Source organism: Periplaneta americana, chromosome 13 (assembly GCF_040183065.1).
Source record: "Periplaneta americana isolate PAMFEO1 chromosome 13, P.americana_PAMFEO1_priV1, whole genome shotgun sequence".
Taxonomy (NCBI): Eukaryota; Metazoa; Arthropoda; class Insecta; order Blattodea; family Blattidae; genus Periplaneta; species Periplaneta americana.
Genome location: NC_091129.1, coordinates 112,769,766 through 112,790,045, shown reverse-complemented (window position 1 = coordinate 112,790,045; position 20,280 = coordinate 112,769,766). Strand labels below are relative to the sequence as shown.

Sequence of the window (20,280 nt, the reverse complement as noted above, 5' to 3'; positions counted from 1 at the left end):
AAAACTCTGCCACTTGTGGAGGACCAATCCATCATCATCATCATCATCATCATCATCATCATCATCATCATCATCATCATCATCATCATCATGTGTTAGATTTGGTAGTCCGTTCCGTCGAATAAATTACCCATCTGTCAAACGGTTCAGGGATATTTTTTTGTTCAAAATTTGTAACGGTATCAGTAGTCTGTATTAATTCATTCTTGGACGTGTTACTTTTCTTTGCTTGTATTTATTATTATTCTAGAGATTGAACGTCACATATGTAATTCCTGTAAAATTCTGTGACTTTTGTGATGTAAGAAAATTATCTGTCCATTACAATACCTCCACGCAAATAAATAAATAAATAAATAAATAAATAAATAAATAAATAAATAAATAAATAAATAAATAAATAAATAAATAAATAAATAAATAAATAAATAAATAAATAAATAAATAAATAAATAAAATGATAAAAAGCTTCCTCGGATGTGGGTTCGAGTTACGCTTTAACTTATTGCAGGATTCCGTGTTTTTCCTAGGTTTTCCCAAACTTTAAGTGAATCTGAGATAATCCCAGGCTAATAACCTCTTAGTTGACCATCATTAAATAACAGATAAGAATAAATACTAAATGAGGGAAGGAAATTCAGATAATGTGATAGAAAGAAAGAATAAAAGACAGAAGTAAAGAAAGAAAGGAAAGAAAGAAAACTAAGAAAGAAACATTAAAGAAACAAACAAAGAGAGATAGAAAACAAAAGATAGAAAAAACACAAAATAATGACAATAAAAATATATCGTCTACAATTTCCTCACTATTTCAGAAATTCCTCATTATTATCAATAAAATTGAAGCGATGAGATCAATAACCATTTCAAGTCCATTTACACAAGTTTCGAGAAAAACGCAAAAACTGTTTTTATTCCTTAATTATTTTTTTGGGGGAATAAATTTTTTCATGAAATTTCGGCCAGTGTATGGGACCGGTGCCCACCCAGCATCGTGATGCACTTGGGGAGCTACGATAGGTAGCGAAAATCCGGTTTAGCAAACCAACTATAACAGCTGGGTGGGATCATCATGCTAACCACATGATACTTCCGTTCTGGTTGGATGATCGTCCACCTCTGTTTCGGTATGTGGGCGTGAGGCCAGCAGCCGGCTGGTCGGACTGGGCCCTTCAGGGCTGTAGCGCCATGGATTTACTTTTTTTTTCTTAATTATTTTTTTGCATGTAATATTTCTGGTTGTTTTAGAGATCAAGACAAAGAAGTATATCAACTTTTGAAGTGGAAATATCCAAAATTTAATTTCAAATTTGCAAAAAATGAATGACCAGAAGTGGACTTGAATGGTGGACCTCACTGCTTCAATTACAAATTTTTGTACAGGGAACCTCTTAGTAGTTGAATAACCACAAATAAAAGTAAATACGTTCTAAATGAGAGAAGGAAATTGAGATAAAAATCTGAAAGAAAGAAAGAAAGAAAGAAAGAAAGAAAGAAAGAAAGAAAGAAAGAAAGAAAGAAAGAAAGAAAGAAAGAAAGAAAGAAAATAACAAACTTAAAATAATGAGAACCAAATAGCGTCCACACTCTTTACCTACAATTTTAGAAATTCCTCATTTTAAATAAATTTAACTTCGACTGGTAATAATGACAAATGTTAGTACAGAGCAATGTACATGTTCCCGCAACATCTTGTTTCCATTATACAGCTACGATTAATAAAAGTTATAATTAGAGCCCGGATTTTATATAATATGAAAATGAGAAATATGTACATAAATATGCAGCTAAAAATGGCAAATTGTGTAATAAATAAAATATAATGTAACTTAAAATCGAAGCTTTATTAAATCTATTTTTGCACACTGATAAGAAAACAACTGAAAAAATTACAGGTGCACATGTGATTCAACCTCATTTAATTGTTGTTTGGAAGCGCAATAATAATGAAGTATTTTTCCATATTTTCTGCGGTCATTGATTGCCTTTTATCTGTTAGAATGATCTTATATGGAAAACGACCTCTCAACTTCACACGAGGTAACTAGAGCGTATTTCAGATGAGAAATGATACTCGGAACAATCTCCTCAGGGAACTGCATACACTTACTTACCTTCAAGTATTTTGCATAGAGTGGAAAAAGTTATGTCTCATGGGTTCTTTTTCAATACATCACTAAATCTTACTGAAACACACTCACCGATTATTCCCTCGCTGGTTAACAACACTGCTACAGATTCTGATACGTTTTGAGAACAAGAAAGGAAAACGTTTGAAACGAGTCACTGTTGGCGGCATCGACCACGTACTTTTAGCTCAATAGTGTTCAAATTATTTTTCGTTTCTTGCTACGGTATTGGATAATTCAGTACAAACGCAAAATAAACCGAGAAATTATTATTATTATTATTATTATTATTATTATTATTATTATTATTGTAGATGTATTTTGCAATAATGATAAAATATGTAAAATTATGTAGTAGTATGGTGTGAAAAATATAATATTATACCAAATATAAAAAAAAATGTAAAATTAAATTTATGGACAAGATTCCTACATGTGTATCTAATCAACATTTGTCTTTTATTCGTGCATAAATATATAGCATTAAAATATGTAATTACTTAAAATCTGGGCTTTAGTTATAATGTAAAAATACAATAACTAAAGAAAAATGTATAACTTTCTATTTCTAATGAATCGAAATAGACAGTAAAAAAATACTATCGCAGGGGGCACCCGGGTTTGAACCGGGGACCTCTCGATCTGCAGTCGAATGCTCTACCACTGAGCTATACCCCCTGACACGATTACACGTCTCTCTAGCATGCTCTTACAGCAACATATTGCTCCTTCAGATGTTTCCAATATGGATGAAGTGGATGTAGTTGCAGTTGCCTCTACTAGATGTCACCCAAATGCACAGGATTGCTGCGTAGTGTGATATAAATTATTTTAACCGAGTCGTTAGGAAAACATGTTTGAATTTACATTCTGGCGGTGCGTCCCGCTTATGAAAATTTATGACTATTATGTGAGTGTATACAGCGGAACCAGTATCTAAAAGTCATTTCGGCACTATCAATCACTCGGCGCATTGTTAGCCCGCAAATAGCGGCACTGAATCTGCATTGATTGCCGACTCACCCCCCCACCCCTCTCAAGTGCAGGATAATGACGGGGTAGTTTATTCAATAGACAATGAGTGAATAGGGTATTACTGTTGTGTCGACAGATGGACTCTAATAGCCCGAGGGTTGAACACACCCCCGGGTGTGCATATGGTGGTCCGCAAAAACCACACTCTCTCAAATTAGTGATACTACCCTTATCGAAGATGTTGGACAACTAAGCGAACCGACCAGAGCACGGCTTACATGTTATAAATACACTATATAGGCTACTTTATATATCTACATACAGTATATGACTCGTATTGGTATTAAGACGTTTTATAACTATCCGGCAGATTTAGGTTACACAGATTATTATGGAAAGTATTTTTTCCATAGGAGATGAAGATACTTAAAATCATTTTCTCAATGGCAGAGACATTCAAACATGGAAATCTCTTTATTTCAAAATTCCTCACATCTACTCCTCCTGTTATACAGTAGAACTATGCAACGAACACCGATCTTCTCTGATGTAGCAGTTAACCTAGAAACATTACTCCAAATAATGGGAAAAAGAAACAAAACTATCTTCGATGTTTTACATATTATAGAAAATGTATTTTTTTTTTTAGTTTCACCATAAGTACGAGTAGCTACATTAAAATGTGCCAATAAGTACGGTACCTTCTCTGAAACCAATTTATATTTATCTTTAAAATACGCTTCAATACTAAGTAGTAGTAGTAGTAGTAGTAGTAGTAGTAGTAGTAGTAGTAGTAGTAGTAGTAGTAGTAGTAGTAGTAGTAATAGTAATAGTAATAGTAATAATAATAATATTATTATTATTATTATTATTTCATTCTTAGGTACTCTCTTCACACATACGAATGCATACATACATACACATGTGTCACTGAAGAACTGTTAATTTATTTAAAATAAGCAAATATACTTTAGTGTGTTAATATTAAACTATAGTGGTAGTTTAGTTCAATTGATTAGTTTCGATGTCGTGTGCACCATCTTCTGAATTCTAGTGAGGTCCCGCGCTATCTTTTGGTTTCTAACGAAACAACAATAGGAATAATAAAACAGTATGAAAGTAACATCTAGTGATAAGGAATGGTATACTATGATACAAGGTTAGAAAGTAATTTTGTAATGGACTTCACAAACGCGTATTGTACAACATTTTTTGCACGATGATATTTTTAAAATTGCAAATGAAATATATTTTGCATTGAAAATGTAGAGCAATATTATTCCAAAGCCTACATAAAACTATACTGTAATGGTAACTAAGTAACAATAAGTGCACTGTAATGGGTCTATTTCAGTATAGATTTATGTTATGGACAATGGTTTCCCTAGCAACAAGTTTCTGTGTGGGAATTCTAACTTTCAAGGTCTAACAACAATAGCTGTAAATACAACAAAGAGCTCGATCGTGTAAAAAAAGTTATTACCTATCAAAAATGCACAGATTTTAAAAAAAAGAAAAGAAACAACACAAAATTTAGTTGTTACAGATTTCCAAACAGAATTCATTCGTATCACATTTCAGTGATAAAGAAATTAGAAAATACATTTCTTCTGTGATACAGATATGTTGGGAGACGAAGAAGCAGCTTAATCAAATTGCTGATCTCCAACTGAAAGAAGAAAATTGAAATACGGGACACATCCATAACATAGTGGAAGACAGAAATCTTAAATCTGAGGAATGCGATGACATACGAGTATTATTGGTAGCTGAAAGCAACGAACACTTAAAGGAAAATAGTTACAGAAACAAATCGAAACCTTTGATATTTTTAGTATCATAAGTTGTACTTTTAGTACAGTCACAAAATTAAAGTTTGAAGGTTCATATTTTTCTTCTTCTGCAGTATGTCGTAGGCTGACTAGATTATTCCAGAATATTCGGAAGCTATTCGTTTAGCTTTGTTATGAATATTCATTTCATCTGAATTCATTTTCTTTCAAACTATGTACCCATATATTAACTTGCATAGGTATCGAGCACAATAATGTAATGATAATCATTGCCGACAAGCCAACATATAAGAGGTGTACAAATTGAAGATGTTATACCAAGATCAGTTCAGCTGTCTTACGGGGAGAAATATATAGACTATCTACTTACATTATAATGGAAATAGCCTATATGTTAAATTCAGATCAGCCGTACTTGTGAGATACTGAATTAAACGTCTTACATCATTTTTGAGAATTGCATGTAACATCAGATCTGCCAACCTACAAGAGATGAAATGCGGGGATAGAAATTTAGTAGGGGATATCCTTCATATTAATAATAATAATAATAATAATAATAATAATAATAATAATAATAATAAAATACCGGTACCTCTGATTGAGGTTCTGGCTGATACGTGCATTATCAGACAGTACATTTCACTTGACGATGTGTCAAAGGAAAAACAACTGTTTGTATACATCTTAACTGTGATTAGTGTAATGTTTAGCTAATCGGCAATATATGCAATGAAGGGTGGGACTTGGCCACCCTACCACATTATCTCCTGGCTTAGCTGCCTATAAGTGGTGCCTTATTGGTATTACTTGCGAGGTTCAGGCTAGACTTGCCTTCTGATAGTTGGCTAAACATCAATAATAATAATAATAATAATAATAATAATAATAATAATAATAATAATAATAATAATAATAGCAATGAAGGAAAATATAACATTAAACAAGGAAGTTACGCTATCACCTATAAAACCCGGGAATTATCGTGTCTAAAGGCTGGTTCACAATAAGCCGGGAACGGGAACGACAACGAGAACAAGAAAGGAAATATTGTTAAAATAAATGTATTTAAAATGTCAGCATTTACAGTTAACTATTGTGAATGCTCACATATAAATACATTTATTTTAACATTATTTCCGTTCTCGTTGTCGTTTCCGTTCCAGGTTTATTGTGAACCAGTCTTAAGCGGGAGAGCGGAAATTGCGAGCTATTGTGTGTAATCATGGTACAAGACGAAATAATAAGTTAACATTAGTAGAACCTAAAATGTTTCACATATGTTGGTCTAAAACACATAACTATACTGAAATAGACTACAGTGTACTTATTGTTACTTAGTTACCATTACAGCGCAGTTTTGCGAAGGCTTTGGAATAATATTGCTCTAAATTTTCAATGCAAAAATAGGCCTACTGTATTTTCAATTTTAATAAATATGATCGTGCAAAAAATTTTGTACAACGCACATTTGTGAAGTGCATTATAAAATCTCGCTCTGCTCGTTTTTCAAACTTTTCCTCGATTTTGGAAAAAAGCACTTCCCAACCTTGCATCGTAATATACTATGCCTTATCAGCAGTGAGGGAAGTATGGAATACCGCCACTGGTTTCTATAGCCAGAAAACATACCGTTATTGAAAAATGACATACCGTCACTGAAAAAAAGTGATTCGTAAAAATTTGTTTATACATTCTTTCGTAGCAAAGAGTACTATCTGTTTGCTTCGTAAATCTAAATCACAGCCTTCTGGAACTGCATTCAACGCGTATTTAGACATTTATTTGGTAAGTCAACCCCTGGAACGCTTAACAACGGTAGAATTTCAGGTATAGAAGGCTGTGATCTGTATCTTGTGGTGACCATTGTTGCCAATTTAGTGACTATGTCATCAGATCTTATTCTTTTAAAATATTTTTGTCAGTGACAAATATCGTTACTTATCTATTATTTAAATAGGGTTACGTACAGTAGGTACTATTTTAAGTATTCGAACTTTGAAGCTTTAACATTATTTTAAATGATAAGTCTCAATGGACATTGCAAAATAATCTAGTAAATAACTGAAGTAACTTGAAATTATTTTATTAAGAAATTAATGTGCTGCGCAATCTTCGAAGACTCGCCTTACTGACTAAATGAAACAATTTATTGTATTTATCATTTACGTGTACGTTGTAAAGGGAGGTATGCCAGGGGAAAATCTTGGGATAGCACACTGCCTCTGCTTTTTCTCCCCCACTTCCCTCAATGCTTATCACTAGATGTTACTTTCATATTGTTTTATTATTCCTATTGTTGTTTCGTTACTATTGTAACTAAACAAGCAGCTAAACAAGATCCAGAATTTAGGATATATTTAGCATTGCCTGTGAAGCACCAAATAAAAGGAGACATGACATTAAAATCTGGACTCTCTATTACAAAATAGTAAAGTCTGTGCAACGGAAGAATGGAGTGATGTAAACAGCAGTGACTCCTGATGTTACCATGTGAACAGATCTATTGTTGTTCTATGATTTTCAATGCTTACATAACGTTATTATTCATCATCATCATCATCATCATCATCATCATCAGTTAGCGCTACAACCCAGGGTGGGTTTTGGCTTCCTTAACAACAGCCTTCCATTTTACTCTGTCCTTCACCATGTTAGTCCATCCTCTCACTCCCATAATTTCAAGATCTTTGGATAACCCATCCATCCACCTTAACTTTGGTCTACCCTTTCTCCTCCTGTTATATAGTCTACCCTTTAACATTTTAATAGGAGTGCGTGTTTCAGGCATCCTGTTTACATGGCCTAGCCATCTCAGTGTTTGAGCTTTCATAAATTTTACAACATCTTGACCTCCTATCAGGTTAAGAAGTTCACTGTTGGAGCATATCCTTCATCCTTGATGATAATTGACTGGGCCAAAGATTCTACGCAGAATCTTCCGTTCAAAACTTCTTAAGGAGTTCTCGTCTTTCTTTGTAAATGTCCATGTCTCTGAACCAAAGATAACTACAGGGCGAACTAATGTTTTATAAACTTTAATCTTTGTCATCCTCGATAACAATTGATTTTTAAGCAGTGGAAGATTAGCGTAATAAGCCCGATTTCCAGCCTGTATTCTGTCGACACAACCACTCACATCACAGTTATTATTAATAATAACTCCAAGATATCTGAATTAGGATACACCTTCAAGTCGACCTGGTTGGCAAGTTGGTATAGCGCTGGCCTTCTATGCCCAAGGTAGCGGGTTCGATCCCGGGCCAGGTCGATGGCATTTAAGTGTGCTTAAATGCGACAGGCTCATGTCAGTAGATTTACTGGCATGTAAAAGAACTCCTGCGGGACAAAATTCCGGCACATCCGGCGACGCTGATATAACCTCTGCAGTTGCGAGCGTCGTTAAATAAAACGTAACATTAACATTACACCTTCAAATGTATACCCCTGGATGGTAATATTCTTAGGGGTCCTTCTCAACTTAGAGGTGGACATAATCATGTATTTAGTTTTTCCTTGATTCACTGTTAATCCCATGTTTTTGGCAGTCCTGGATAATTCAATAGACAACTGTTTGAGTGTGCGAGCATTTCCAGATACAATATAACTTTATTATTATTATTATTATTATTATTATTATTATTATTATTATTATTATTATTATTTGCTGGACATACTATAGACTTTGTACTGGAATTTTACCTATAGAAAGAAGTATTTGGTAAAGTGTAATAGGCCACGTCCGTTTGTTGCCATCTGGCGCACATTCACGAGAGGAGAACTGGAAAGAAAGGATCGCGTGAGTCCAGCGCTAGCGGAGCGGGTAGTAGCGGACAAGCGACTAGTGCAATTCATTTGGACAAATGTCAATAATGCCATTACAAGAGACAAATTGAGGGGGAGGAGAAGGGATTATCGACCATAATAATCCCATCACGGTCCGCAATAATACACAGCGCTGATTGGTTCAAGTGTTTGTCGCGCTCATGCTGATGAGTTTTGCTATCTGTCCGTCCGTCCGCAATTGATTGCATCCAGAATGAGAGGCAGTGCACAACGACTCCGTATCCTAGCAACAGGTCTCAAAGAGCCCGAGCAGGCTCCGAACCCGGCGCGTCTTGCAAATCTAATGCAGCCGGGCGGGCGGGCGGCCGGGATGTATGAATAATAAATGCAGTTATCGTTTAGTTCATATTTTTTTAGGCATATCAGAGAGCCGGGTCCTGAAAGTCAAATGAAATTTGCATCAGTAAGAGTGCAGGCCGCCCGAAGATCAAAGCGCACGCCGGCCCGTCGCACACTGCCGGGGCCGCCCGCACACTGCGATAACAAAGAGAAATACAATTTGTTTCTTTTGAAGCCGGACGCGGAGCAAATGTGAGGAAACGTGATCCAATTGCGGGCCCTTAATTCCGCAATTTGCAATGCCAAGATGCGAGGTGAGACGGGCTGACCGCTTCGAGCACCTCCGCTCCCCACATACGCCCGGCAGGCGAAGTCTTCAGGCCCTGCCTGATAGAAGGCACGGAATGGCTGGAAGTGGAGTAGGAATTTCGGAGGGTCCAGGGCGCGAATCCCGAAGTTAGTCATTCTCATAAGAAACGTACCGTAGAAAAGGGTAAAGTCGATCAAAATTTTGCAATTTTTTAATGATAATGAGGTTATGCAATGGAGCGAAGTTCCTCAGAAACTAGCATTTTGTCGTCATATCCTTCACTTATGACGACACGTTACAAGAATTGAATTGCAATCTATAAAAAACTGTTTTTATTTGACTTGTGATCGAAGTTACCTGCTTAAATAGGGTAAAGTCTATCACCATTGAATTTTTAGTTTAAGATTGATTTTAAAATATTGCGGAGTAAAGTCGATCACTGTTTATGTTTTTAAAAAACAAATTAAGTGTATTACATATATTTTATTTGTTATAAGGGGTGTAAAAACAATAATAATTTTCAATATATGCCTATAGTATTGTATAGTGTATCTTTTGTTACTGTGATCATACTATTCGATACAATTAGGCCTATAGGTCTCCACTGTACAATCGTGACTATGATTGCCAATTTATAAAACATAAAAACACATTTTAATACTTCACATACCAACAAACAAAGATTTAAGAATAATTCAAAATTTACATTGAAATACCACCCTTCAATTATAATCTAAAATGCAATTCAACTTTGCTTAGGTTTATATCAGATGTTATTTGAAATCTTCCCCTCCTCATGTCACTTTAGAAACTACGTTGTTCCCACAGTCAGGTACAGAAGGGTGTACAAATATGTTCCTTTGGCAATGCTTCTCTTACGCAAGAAATTCATCATAATTTCGTCTTCCTCTTTCCCCACTATCCCATCAATATAAGCTATACTATGACACTTTTCTGTTTATAAGTGTTAGTTGGAGGTATTTCGGTGAACAATTTATTCTTCCTGCTAGTCCTATCTGTTTCGAGTAGGACGATGGCATGATCGACTTAACCCTACAAAGGTACAAGTTTTCTTAAAATAATAAGTTTCAATACTAACATACTATGATTTAAGCCTTGAAGACGGAACAGGCCAATAGGCCTAATCCCTGTAGCTGAAGAAGAAGAAGAAGAAGAAGAAGAAGACTAACATTTACGAAATGCAAAACTATTATTTCAGGATACAATCTCAACGAAAAGTACTTACGTATACTTCCTGTCTCCTTTCACTGCTGACTATAATTTAGAGTTTGTAAGACTTTGTTTTCATTTAAGAGAAAAAGTTGAAAATAAATTTTCACTTCAACGGTAATTACACAGTGTTCCCATTGTTGGCATTCGCAGGCTTTTTGTTGTCCCTCTCGCTTACATTTACAATGTAAGGCAATGAAGTCAGCATAACAAAATTTTTACAAGTAACTGAGAAAATATATAATTTTCAATAAAAATAGCAAATGATCGATTTTACACCCACTGATTGACTTTACCCACTTCTACGGTCTACATTTAGGCCTACTATATTTGCAGCAGTGTTGGGAGGTTATGCGCAAAAATTAAATTCTACACGATGCCTAAAATACGCGTAAAAATACGAAATTTATACCAGAAAGTGAAAAAAGTACAATAAAATCAAAACTTCCTGTAATGCATTAAATAAATGAAGCGTTAAATTGTTACTCGAATTCCCTGGCTACCAAGCGTGCAATATTCGCGGTAATTCATTCGAGCTACTAGCAATATTTATTTTTATATTTTTTGTCGAACTCCTTATGTCATTCACTCATTATGGTAATACAAAATGTATTTGTATATAATGTTAACTTTTCTGTTCCCTCTTGTACGGAAAGAGGGACCCGAAGGCTTGCACTGCAGCCTGAGGTTTATTGTGTTTTGCCACTCCTTAAGGGGTTAGGTACAGCTTGCAGCAGTAAAATTTTGAAAATATTCAACATTTTTTTCTTTCCATTACTATTTCTCGTACAATAATGAAAATTAGTATGTATAAAATACTGTCCTTCTGCTATATGAAAAAAAAATATATATTTTTACTATTTAAAAAAAATTATTCACTTTTTTTTAATTCAGTTCACTGTGCAGTGATGAAGCGTTTACCACATAACTAAAAAACTATCCAACATATTGTGATGACATTTTTTTTTTGTGTATTTCATCATCATCTTCCTAACAAGTATTAGGCCAAGTGGCCTGTTACGGTCTCAAACTAGAATTTTCAGTCCATCTCTTCTTTGGACGGCCTAGAGATCTTTTGCCATATGGATGGTAATGAAACAGTGCTTTTGGAATTCTGCATCGATTCATTCGTTCGAGATGACCCTTCCACTGAAGTTGATATTTGCTGATGAACTGCATAATGGGTTCTATTTGAAGTTCTTGCATTAGGTCCTCATTTTTTTTTATGATCCCAGCGAGTATATCCAGCTGTTGCTCTCATAAACCTCATCTCACTTGCTGTTATTCTACTGACATCTTTATTCTTCACAGTCCACGCTTCGCTACCATAGCTTAATACTGGCTGTGCTAAGGTTTTATACAAGCCTATTCTTGTGTGTCTTTGTACTAGTGAAGGTTTCATGATTTTATTAATGATCCCCATTGTTTTATTATATTTACATATTTTTTCAGCAATATCTACTTCATCATAAGGTGATAGTGTATAGCCAAGATAAGTGAAGGTATTTACTCTTTCTATTATTTTATTATTCGAACAGATTTTGCTTGGTACAGGGAATTTCCCACAAAATGACATGATTTTCGATTTTTCAATATTAATTTCCATGTTATATTTTTCACTGACCTTATTTAAATTGTGTACTGAATATTGTAAATCATCTTCAGTTGATGCCATGAGAACTAAATCATCAGCGAAAAGTAAAGCATCAAGCTGCAAATTTCGATTAATTGGAATAAATCCATGTCGTGTCTGTCGCCAATCTTGAATGATTCTATTTATATATATATATATATATATATATATATATATATATATAATAAACAGAAGTGGTGAAAGGCCACAGCCTTGTCGTACTCCACTATAAATGGGTCGCCACTGTGAAAGTTTATTGTTGCTTCGAATTGCTATGATGGTTGTTTTATATATATTGTAAATATTTTGTATAATCTGTTGAGGTACTTGATCATCTGCCAAAATCTGAAGTAATTTATTCCGATTGACTTTATCAAAAGCCTTTTTAAAGTCAATGAATGCCATATGCGTTTCTAAATTAAATTCTCTATGTTTCTCAACCAGTAATTTCAAGGCGAAATATCCATCACAACAGGATCTTCCTCGACGAAAACCATTTTGTTCCTCACTGATAATATTGTCGTAATGCTTATTGAGTTTGTTTTTCAAAATATTTGCATAAATTTTATATCCTGCGTTCAATAAACTTATTCCTCTATAATTATCCGTAATTTTCAAATCTCCTCTCTTATGTATAGGAATTACAATAGATTTAGTCCAGCTTTCGGGAAATCCTTGTCCCTCCCAAATCAAATTTAAAAATCTCAGAAATCTTTGTAGAAATTTATGGTTAGCATATTTAAATAATTCACTATTTATTAAATCTTCTCCTGGAGATTTATTGTTTTTCAATTTAGCCAAGACTCTTTGTAGTTCATCCATAGAAATTGACTCCAATAAAGCATTAGTTGAAAATGGAAGCGTGAGAGATTGTGTTGATGTAGACCATAGTTGTTGAAAATACTGTAACCAATTGTCCTGAGAAATAACATTTATTCTTAGATTATCTTTTACTTCGCAATTTAATTTCTTAAGAATTTTATAAGTCTGTGGTTGAGGCCGAGTGATATCATTTTCTAAGTATGCCACAAAGTTTATCCAATTCTGTCTATGTTTTTTTCGAACTTCTCTCTTTGCGATTGCCCGTTTCTTACGATAATCAATTTGATCTTCTTCTTTCTTGGTTGAGATGTACTTATTGAATGCTTGTCTTTTATCTGCAATTATCTTGCTTATGTCATCATCCCACTGTCGCAAGCCTTTCTTTCTAAACCACGCCTTCTTTGTCCCAAACTTTCTTTGGCGGCTTGTGTTAAAAAATTTGTTTCACATTCAACCATTCATCTTCAACATTATCAAGAAGGGGTAATTGATCTACAAGAATATCCATTCTATTTCGGTAGAGATTAGCAATACTAAAATCTCTAAGTAAACTGACTTTGAAGAGTAAATAGTATTATGTATTTATGCATATCATATCTACAATATGATGCAAGATCACTTCTCTACCTTTGATAAATTGTCAGATACAAAATAAATTCATTAAAATAGTAAAATATCAGTATTTTCTTCTAACATAAAATAACAATATATTATTTATTAAGGAATGTAGTTGAAAGAGCATGATATTGTAAACATGAGTTTCAGGAATAAAATAAAAGGGAGAGAACATGAAAAAGTTAACAAGTTTATGAATTATGAGGGAAACGCTTCATCACTGCACAGTGAACTACCACCATTATGAATGTCGAAAAAAAAATATATAAATAATCTTTTTAAATCGTGAAAATATTTTTTATATAGCAGAACGACAGTGTTTTACACATACCAATTTTCATTATTGTACAAGATACAGTAATGGTGGAAAAAAATGTTGAATATTTACAAAAATTTTACTGCTGTAAGCTGTACCTAACCCCTTAATGCTGGATAAGTTTACTTTCCTTTAATCGCTGACCGAAGAAGTCCTGTTCACATACGCCAATATTAAAAGAGAAAATACAAAATTTGTTGTTCTTTTGAGAACTCTCTGTGGACACTTTCCCAGAGGCGGCACCTTTGACATTTACTACACACTTCTAGATTGTTCGTGATGATATTGTGATCTGATAGTCTAGAAATTTTAAAAGGCTGGAGTGACAATGAATTTCAGTTCACAGCATACTTTCGAAGCGTTCATTAAGAGTTTATAATCAGTGATTTTAAAGTTAGTAACGTTCTGTATTAATAATTAAAGTTGAAGACGACATATTGTACGTAGGAAAACATTTGCATAGCAAATATGACGAACTTGGTTTATTCCCACAAAACTTTAGAATAAAAATTGCACAAAAATGTACATTTTGTAGCACGATAATTATTAATAACCAGCAACACATCGTCTTTAAGCACATAGTATAGTATGTAACTTATTAATTTATTTCCATGAAAGTAATTTATTACGCCGCGTAGAAAATTGTGTAAAACAGTTCTTCTACGCGACGTAAATTACATGTAATTTATTAAAAAAATATATAATGTAATTTATGCCGCCAACCCTGGTTCTCAGTCATAATATTCTGTTTAACGACTCTTTCACAGGCGCGACTTTTGGGAAGCAAAACACATTCAGGCCTCTCAACTTATAAAGCCAAGGATGCCGTTCCCAACCCCCTAGGATATATCCCTTGGAATGCCATTACTTTGGTTTTCGTAGTTGAAATTGACATCCTATATTTAGCAGAAAACTGGCTTAGCTCGTGAACTGTTTCTTGAACTTCATTTTCAGATTTTACTATAATAATCTGATCATCAGCAAAGAGTAATGTAAAAATGTACGCTATTAATTGTTAAAATATTATTTAACCCTTTCCGCTCGAAAGAGTCCATTTGGAATCACTAACATTTTTGTAATCTCTGACTCATATTACTTGCCTGATGATTCCATTTGGTGTTCTCAGAAGTAGTTTTGTTCTTTACCGATAGAGTGCAGCACCCGCCAGTTCCTTGCAGTGAGCTCTATACTAAACTGGAGGCACCACTCAATGCTTCAAGAGCGTGACGCGAATGCTGAACGCCAGAAGGTATTGCCATCTCTTTCTAACATAGTGTTGTCCTTGTTTCTCTTGTAGTGAATGCTATCGTACACAATAACGGTATTTTTATTGCTTACTGCGCATGTGCAAGATGAACCTCACGAAAGACTCATTGAAACACATTAGTTAGAAAGAGAGAGCAATACCCTCTCCAACATGGCAGCTACAATCACGCTTTCAGACAGGAAAGAACATTGCGGTGGTGCCTCCAGTATAGTATAGAGCTCACTGGTTCCTTGGCCTTCTGTTGTTAGAAAGAGGATTGCTTTGTTTTTTTTTCTCCATGGTGTCTCTATGACCTTGTACCCATAAATTCTAGTCAGAAAGGCTTAATACAATCGTCAACATATACGTTAAAAATTGTGGGTGAAAGTGGACATATTTGTCTTATTCCTTGGTTGATATCACCTAAAACGAATCCACTCCTCTGAGTGTGAATCCATATTCTATAATTCCTTTAGAGTGACTGAACTGCTGATATCAAATGTGTACGGACCCCAACATTTTTAATGCTTTTCACAATAGTTTTCGTTTGACTCTGTCAAAGGCCTTCACATAATCTATAAATAAATAATAAGTGGCTAGTATAAATTCTCTTCTTTTTTCTGTTGTGTCGAAGTAAAAAATAAAATCTGTACGATATAGGATACCCCTTTTGAATCCATGTGTCATCGCTTCTATTTGTGCATCAGCAATAAGTGTTAATCTCTTATGAATTATTTTGGCATATTGTATTGTATTGTATTGTATTTATTAACATTCCATGATATTCATACATTGCTTTACAGCTAGAATATGCAACAAGTCAAAAAACTTAATACTATTATAAAGTCTTAATTTATAGTCACAGTCTAGATGAAATATGTATACAGACGAGATTTACAATATAGTCTACTAGTACAACACATAGTTTTAGTATCAATTTAATGAAGTGTTATTGAATGTTATGAATCCACTTATAGAATAGAAGGCGTGAGAAATTAGGTACTTCTTTAATTTGGCCATAAATAATCTTATGAGGCGTCTAGAATCAAAACCCTCCAAGTCCATAAAACAAAATTTGTGAGAAAATGGAAAAAACTGTTTCCATATAAATAAACATTCTTGGGATATAAACAATGCTTTTATCAAGTATTTTATTATCATTAGATACGTTCAAACAAATTACAGGATTGCCCCTTCATTGAAACTAACAAATTCGTTAGGTTAAATTAGCACCTAACTGATTTTGAAACTGAAAAGTGTATTTGGAGGCTTTTGAAAGTAAGAGAATTAGTTCTAAGCATAAAAATGAGTCAAAAAGGAAAACATTTTAACTTTAACGTTACAAATTATGTAGGCAATGAAACCCAGACATGAGATATGATTATGCACCTGCTTTAAACATAACAACAGCATAAATTTGAATATATGTTACACTTTTTAAGTTCATACAAATTTTATACAATATTGTCACATTCCTCTTACTCCAGATTAACAGTTTCTTCTTCGTCTTCTTATTCTTCACGTTCAATTCTATTGTTTTTTTCTTGTTACTACCTTAGCAACAACGGTGTCAGTTCTATACTTAAACTCATCTTGCACTGTTATCTGTTCTTTCAATGCAGATCGTCTTAAAATAAATCTTTTACAGGGACTGGACTTAAAATAGCAAGATATCTTAAAATTATGTCTGCCTCTTTCTTCTAGTCTTGAAGAGGTAGGCCTACATCTTCATTTTCAAGATTGAAGACTGTTCCATGTTTGCCAATAATATCTTTATATTCATGGGGATCTACAATCACTTCCTTATTTCTTTTTCGATTACTCAAAATATGCGATCGGGAGGGAGAAATGAATGCCCAACCACAGGAAATGTAATTCACACTTTTTTAATAGTTAGAGGTGCTTCAGTGAGTGGCCATTTAGAGCACATTCCAATCATTGTTGTATTTTTATTTTGTGCAGTAATAAAATTGTCTTATTGCTGATTATCTGATGAGTAGAAAATGGAATGGAACTTCTTTATGTCCAACAAACTTAAACTGTTGGATTTCCATTTACTGCCAACAGCATGATTACAAGCTGGTATAGCAGGAGGGCACAAGAGGAGTACCGACAAAATTATGTAATTAATTATTAATTGGTAAGAACATTTTTGTAACTCACTGCTCATTCTATCCACCATTTCACTGAATATTATTAGAGTAGAAATTAAACATAATAAGGTTTAACAAGAGCTTAACCACACAAATAATAAATAAACATCGCACAGCTGAGGAATGCTGGGTAAAGCAGTCCCACAGCCTGATTCGCAGAAAGGGACTTGGAGGTTTTTGAAACTAACAATGGCCAAAATTCAGTTGGATCTAGCGGATATTGAAACTAACCCTAACTTCTGTCCAGCATTTTCAGAGGAATCCAGCGGATATTGGAGAAAAATAATGCCAGCATCGGCTTGGCCATGCGAAGATGCACAGAAAAATAACTTTATCTCATTTTTTTCTTCGATGGACTTGGCGGGTTTTGATTCTAGACGCCTCTTATGTTTTGAGTTTCATTTTTTATATCGATAGGGAGGCTATTAAAAATTTTTACTGCCATATAACGCACTCCTTTTTGATAGCACGATAGACATGCCGATGGAGTATGAAAGTCATTTCTTTGACGTGTATTTATGTTATGAACTGTTGAATTAGTTACAAAGTTTTCACGATTACATACGAGGAAGACTATTAATGAAAATATATACTGACAAGCCATGCGCATTATTTGTAGTTTTTTAAAAATAGTCCTACAAGATTCCCTATACTTTATAGCACGAATTTGAGATACTTATTCCTCTATGGTTCTAACATTGGAATTTGTAACCTTTTTTATGCATTTAAAGCTTCGTTCCATTCCTTTGGTAGATCTACATATCCATTATGCCAACAAATATTAACAAGGTTTAAGAGTAGCTATTTGAATAAACACATCTCATGTGTTTTTAAAGAATTCCATATTTAAGTTGTCAGTTTCTGGCGATTTTTTTATTCTTAGTCTCTTTTAGAACTCGTTTCAATTCTTCCATTGAAAGTTAATTTATATAACCCTTAGTACAAATATAATTAATAATAATAATAATAATAATAATAATAATAATTGATTCACATACAGATTTCTAATGTTTATACATCTTTCTGTGTCTAAAGTCTTAAAGTCTTATTCTTGTCCTCCACTCTTCTCTATCCATCCAATGTCGATCAGTCTGCAGTTTCTCATCCCTGTTCTGATCTCTTGTAACCATGAATTTCGAGGTCTCCCTTTCCTTCTTCTCCCAGGCGGACACCATTCCAGGACCATTTTAGGTAACCTTTCTTCTGAAATTCTTCTCACATGCCTTATCAGATCAACTGCTTATATCTCACTTAATCCAAAACAGAATGTTGAATGTTCATTTCATCTCGTATAACGGTACTTCTAATTTTTTTTTATTTCGAATGTCTCGATCTTAAAAAATCCATTTCCATTGTCATGAGTTTTGATGCTAACTTTTTATTAAATTTCTGTTTCAGCACCATATGTAACAACACTTTTGACTATTGCATTGTACATTTTCCATTGTTATATGTCTGTCTCATAGAATGCCATTCAACATCGCTGTTACTGTTGTGCCTTCAGTAATTCTATTCCTAATATCAGCTTCTTTATCTATTCGAACCTCCAAATAACTTACTCAGTTTCTTCATATAGTCTTTAATATAACCTTTCTGATCTTCCAATATTAAATAATAATAGTTAATAATAATAATAATAATAATAATAATAATAATAATAATAATAATAATAATAATAATAATAATAATTCAATCACCTTAGGAACTGCAACATCCCCAATATCGAATTGGTTATGCAATTACAATTTTTAAAAGATGTTATTGAAGTATCCTTCAGAGAAGGACGTATCTTACTAGCAGTCTTTCTAGAGAGAATAATGTAATAAAAAATGACACTCTTTTCTTTCTTTCTTTCTTCCTTCCTTCCAAAGTCTTCTTGGTAACGTTCACGTTCAATCTGTGTAATTAATAATTTCGTAAAAACCAGTGCCACTTGCCAGATGTTTCCTGTTAATTAACACTTGAACTTGGCTGAAAAACAGATCACCGAGGATGAGATCTCGCAAACAATGACATACTCGTTATCTGGACGATGACAAACACTAGTGCACTCTTCAGGAGCACAAAGGAAACAGTAGCTGAGGAAAATGTTGCACCATTATAGAGATGAACGAGCGAACAAACACAATTAGGCTGGATTTCGTTGCGGTACAATGAGTGACGTTAATGAAAAAAAATGGTATTATTATTATTATTATTATTATTATTATTATTATTTTAATACTCATTTGTATGCACTGTTTTTGTAATTCCTTGTTCAATGTAAAACTTGTGCTAATTTTTATCTTGTGCTGAACTGTTACAGGCCCCAGGCTGTTGTACAGCACAATAAATAAATAAATAAATAAATAAATAAATAAATAAATAAATAAATAAATAAATAAATAAATAAATAAAATTATTATGATTATTATTAGACTATATTTTATTATTATTATTATTATTATTGGTCTCTGGCTGTTGTACAGCACAGTAAAAATATTATTAAATAAGTAAATAAATAAATAAATTACAGATGGGTCGATGCCGCTGTTTTTCGGTAACCGATATCGATGTACGTTTTAGAACTTCGATTCTCGATACTAAAACTTTAAAAGTAGTGTGTTTGTTGGAGAACAAAATTTACTTTATTACAGTTTTCTCCATCTTTTCGGCTAGTCCCATATTCGAAATAACAAAAGTACAGTTAACAATAGATGTTGCAATAATACAGGTTGGCACAGATGTCTTTACACTAGCGTTTCTCAACCTTTCTCAACATGTGGCACACTAAAGGTGTAATTTAAAATCCCGCGCCACACTCATATAATATAAATTAGTGGTTCTCAACCAGGGGGAAATTTTGAGTTTTAGGAGGAAATGAGGACTATGAAATACAAATAAATTAGGTAAAATGTATATGCGTTGTTTGTTGTTCAGTCAACTGTCCAAAG

At 33.7% G+C, this 20,280-nt stretch overlaps 1 non-coding gene across 1 annotated transcript; it reads right to left on the bottom strand.

Moving 5' to 3' along the window:
• Positions 1-2,735: 2,735 nt before the first annotated feature.
• Positions 2,736-2,807, bottom strand: TRNAC-GCA (transfer RNA cysteine (anticodon GCA)). The gene has a single exon. It is a non-coding gene; the product is annotated as a tRNA-Cys (tRNA).
• Between the last annotated feature and the right edge of the window lie 17,473 nt (positions 2,808-20,280).